The sequence below is a fragment of the Buceros rhinoceros genome, unplaced genomic scaffold, assembly GCF_000710305.1.
Source record: "Buceros rhinoceros silvestris isolate BGI_N320 unplaced genomic scaffold, ASM71030v1 scaffold11403, whole genome shotgun sequence".
NCBI lineage: Eukaryota > Metazoa > Chordata > Aves > Bucerotiformes > Bucerotidae > Buceros > Buceros rhinoceros.
The window spans coordinates 32,097-37,366 of NW_010404267.1; positions in this window are offsets into that span (position 1 = coordinate 32,097).

A 5,270-nucleotide genomic window follows, 5' to 3' on the forward strand; every position below is an offset into this window, starting at 1 on the left:
AGGAAAAGAACCAAATTTGAGATCCTGATCTGAAAGCGTTGTCAGGTGGTGTAGGTGTTACTGGGCGTCAGCACCACCTGTCATACACGCAGGCAAGGGGCAGGTTCCCATACTTCCCATCATCAGCCTAATGCACGAGACTCTGAACTAACATCGGTCAAAGCTGCAGGAGATTTTTATACATTTCTAATTTTACAAAGTCAGACTATGGACAGAAAAAACAAATAGTATCACCTTTAAAGGGGTCTGTATCTCCAAGACAGGGAATGCATAAGCCACACCAGTGGCTTAATGGAAGCAGCATGCAGGCATAGCAGAATAAACACATTAAGTGCTGTTAATCATCAGTTAAGTACAAAAATCTCTTTGAATAACAACAGTGCTGGCAGCTCCCCTGACTGCAATGGTTCGGGATTCAGAGCCAGAAATGTCTTTCACTTTTTAACGATTTCTGTAATTATGTTACATTTTTATGGATTAAACTCTTAGAAGGTATGAACTGACAAAAACTGCATTAACTTCTGTGGAGTGGTGCCAGTTCATTCCTTAAGGCAATCTGTCTCTAGATAAGAACAAGAGGTAAGATTATATATAGTTAATATGAGGATAACTTTTTTCTAGTTTCGTTAAAAATACACATATTTTATCACCATTTTCATGAGAAAGTAGTCTTTTGAGGTAAAAGAACTTAGACATTCCTTCAAAAAGTTAATTTCATTATATCATCATCCAGAATTAAGACTGCTCAAAAAAAAAGCTCTCTTTTATCTTTGAAAGCAGCTGCCATCTTGTTCTTCTTTGGACAGAAAAGTTTCTATGGACAACATTTACTGCTTTCCAAAGGTCTGTTTCATGGAGAACAGCCCGCTCAATCCAAAATTAACCCCATCAACCACAAGAGGCATCACTGACCAAGCAGTTATAGTATCTGAGAGCTGCATATAAGAAGGAAACCTCTCAAGCCTGTGAAAGAGGAGCCGCGATTTCATTAGCAGCCTTGAATTCTCTTCAACGCCATCTCCCAATATACGAATTTATGCTTATTAATCCTTTTGCACCATAGAGAATCCTTATGTGAACAAGTGACAGGAGTCACACTATGCTTCAGATCCAGTGACCAGCAGCAGACACCAGAGTATGCGCTCAAACGTGCTCTTGAGTACGTTCAAAGAGCTTGGCAACATCCCACCCCATGTTAATGGCTTTCGAAAAGCTGGAGTTTTCAACATACCTGTGGAGATGGTTAGCGAAAGTTCAGAGCTGGCAGGTCCAGTCACAGGTTCTGCCTGGATTCATGTATCAACTAGTAGTTCCCCCCAAGGCCCAACTATGGAGACAGAGTAAACTTCAGCATCTTGCCTGTGTCCATGCTGCACACAGCCTAGTTCACACAGCCTAGTAGGAAAGGACATTCCTGAAAACCCACAGAACCACTTTAGAAATGCTTTTTTAGTCGCCTGTCCACTGGACATGTACTCTCTCCTGGCTTTCAAGAGCTACTGCCTAGAGTCCTTAGGAAAAGGGCTAGAAAGGCACAAGGCACAATCCACAGAACTACTCATCCAGCTCAGCCTGCATCTTGTTTGCTCCTAAAGTATTTCTGTGTAGCTCATTAAAATATGTGACAGCAGAGTAACTTTGATGCCCAGCCTATGTTTGCAAACCAAAAAAACTATACTATTTTGCTATATTATTTATATTCTTTTGGGTGAAAAGGTGATACTGTAATTAATTTATTGATTCCAAATTATGCAGACCTTTCAGAGGTATTTCTCCTAGTTCAAAGATCTCCAGACTTAAAATCATTAATGTCATCTGTGTTAATTGATTCAGACACTGCTGAAAGAGACTAAAAATTTTGGTCTTCTGAATCATTGACATTATCTGGAAGTTCTATTGCCACCGAAGGGAATACATTCTGAGATGAAACATTTGATTCAGCCTTACCACAGACTGCCAAGTTGAGAGCTGCCTCCTTCCAGATGAAATATTTCTGTATTCTGTGACATGTTACCAACCTCCAGCTCTCTGAATGAAGTTCAAATCAGACTGAGGTTTTGTCAAATGTGGAGAAATAAATGGAGTTTCAAACTCAGTCTTTCTAATGCAGCCCTGGACTCGTCACTGCCAGTGCTGAACGCTGCCACTTCCTCCTGCGAGCCAAACGGGCTCATCTCTAGCCTCAGAGGCTGCTTTTCTGTGAGCTCAATCCATATCCAGAGTATAGCTGGGCACCTTACAGAGCTTTTATAATCACTGATGGGTTTTGAGGAAAAAATGCAGCCTTAATGAACTCCTGATTTTTTTTTTTTCCACTCAAAAGATAAGCTTAGCTACAAGATTTTGTATGCAGAGATAATAAATAATTTTTATGTTCCTTTTCCTCCAATGCCTTTGGCAATCCTCATGAGCAGAGCCCTGCCAGGGCCGCTGTGTGGTTCTGTGTCTCCAGCAACATGAGACGATCACACCTTCGATACAATCGCGGTTTGGAGCATGCTTTATTGCTCGTCTGCACTGCGTATTTGCTTGCCAGAGAAGTTATAACACAACTGGGAGCACCAGGCTGACTGTTTTATGAGAACCAGAACTCAAATATGGTTCCATTCCATTGGGCTACTAAGGAAAGAAAGACAGCGAAATGCCTCCTGGAGTGGAGAGCCAGTATTTCTTGCCTTATACAATCCGTTTATTTCTGCACCATTTGTAGGAAGTATTTCAAAAGGACAAATATTTTTAAAACTGCAGTGAGTGTTTTATTGCATTCTCATAACTTATTTAGTGCTTCAAATCAAATGCTTTTCCCGACTGCTTTATAAAAAATATGCAGAACACAACTACATATCATCTGTAAAAACATCACCCGCTATTACTTTCTTCTATTAAAGTGCATCTTTAATACCTACTGTAATTATGAGAAATTTAGGCTGGTTCATATATTTCCCCAGGTATGGAAATTAACAGCGCCTTATTTTCCAGTAGACAGCAATGCCGAGTGCCTCTCTCGTGGCTCAGTCTGGCACTATGTACTAAGACTAACCAGTGATGTCAAATACAGAATATAATTTTAATGGGATTCTTCTAATTTTATTATTAATGGCTTGAATGATCACAGCAAATTCTAGATGATGTGTGGAAGTAACTCCTTTCCTGGTTCAGCTATGAACCATCACTTAGCTCAAGAATTCCTTGCAGCTCAGCTGTGATTATATACACAGAAAATAGTACTTCTACTAGAATTAGTGACAAGCTGGCATAAGTCATTGGGACACAGGAGCAAAGATCACTCATATGAGTAAAAGCCTTCTGGATTGAGTCCTAAATCTTTAGGGTGGAATTCTGGCCCCACTGGAGTCAAGAGATGATCCCAACCGTAGCTACACAGAACAAAGCAGCTTCTCCCCAAGAAGTGAGTTATATGAAACCTCCTTAGTTTAAAAGTCTATGTGCATTTTGTCAACTCCATGGAAAAGATCGAGGAGAAAAATCAAACTTTAAAACTTTTCTGGACCTCATGCAAAGAGAGGTTAATATAAATAAAACAAGACCTCAGTAATGCTGAATTTTATATTATAATAAAATGACTTTCACTGCGTTCACAAGCCTGAGGCAAAATACTACTCTGTGATGTAAATAGGAATCCTTTCGATATGCATAAAAGGTACTGACCAGGACCTAAACTCCTATTTTTCATTGGACAAATCTTATAAAAAAGATGTTTTTAAACCTTGTAAGATTAGATAGGACCATCACAAGCTGTCTCCCGATAATGTAAAAATATTTATGAGAGTTCTGCCTCCTGTGCTAGTACTGCAGAATCACTCCTCCCCAAAAGTCTTCAAACTTTTTAATTTAAAAAATGCTTGAAATTTTTTTCCTTGACTTTGACGTTGACATATTTGCTTCTTGTCACTTCAATAACAACAATGTCCCTGAGTAGATGGTATTCAAGAGTCTGTGACACTTGTGTGAGCGTTCAGGGATTGCTCAGAACCACAATGCAGCTCGTCCTGGCCTGCAGCGCAGGAGGAGGAGGAACATTGCTCGCATCCCTGGTGAATTTGACTGCTTCATGAACATTTATGGTAGGAGGAAGGGACAGGACGAGTCTATAGAACTTGACCTAAGCCTAAAAAAGAAGCCACAATTCTGCTGAAGCAGGGAACTAAGATTAGCATCTTATCACTTTGACTGCACCTCTGGCAACACTCCATGAGTTAGATGTGTAGGGACCTGGGATCCCATCTTCCGTGTCTCAGGTGCAGAGAGACTAACACCCAACCAGAGCTCGCACTGGGCTCGATCAGAGAGAGCTGGAAGTGCAGCTGGGTGGAGATGGAAGTCAGACAGGCTGGTTGTGGGTCTGGGAGCATGAAGCACCGTCTTTCTCCAGAGAGATGGGAGAGGCAAAGCCTGTTAATGAACAAGGGACCAAACTGTGCACCCACACAGAATCCCCTGGTTAGTATCCAGAGAGGAATCTGACTGCAGCTCTGACAATTTACTAGATCCTTAATTACTTAAATGATTACTGGGTGATTAATTCAGTACAAGTGAAATCACGGTGCTTTACTCAATTTTTTTTTTTTTCCTTTTTTTTTGCCCTGGAATCAAACGGAGCTGCAACTGATTTTTCCACTTTGCATTTCTAACCCATAGCATTCAATTTAACAGAGAGAGGCAAAAGTTACATTAAAGTAAATTAGCTATAACCCTGATTTTCATTTCTTTAGCTGCAGAGAAAAAAATGTTGCTAATCAACAGGAAATGCAATTTTGACTGCGTGAAAACCGCCTTTTGCAACTCCAGGCAGTTGTAACAAATCTATTGAAACATTTGCACTCCGGTGGTACTGCAGAAGCGCTGATATTTTTCAAATTACACACTAGATACAAATACCGTACTGAGCAGTCTTCTCCCAGCACCTTGGGATGGACTTATACCCTTATCCTTGCTGAATAGGTGTTTTCTCCAGGAGCAATTCTATTGACCTCTGAGGTGCTATCTGCAGTATTGAGTTTTAAGAAACTCAAAAAAATCACCCTGAAACTATTTTCTCCCCTTGGTTTCAGCTGGCTATGAAGCAGAACTGAGAAGGGGCCCAGGACTGTAACACCCAGAACAGGATCTAGAGCTCACTCAGCTTTTGCCTTTACTAATTCAGGAAGTATTTCTGTCAGCAAAACCTAAATTTTTTTCACTTTTATAAAGTCCCTATGAAAGTTTTCGCACTGGCCTAGCAGTTAAACTTCCTTGGCTGCGCTTCAGGA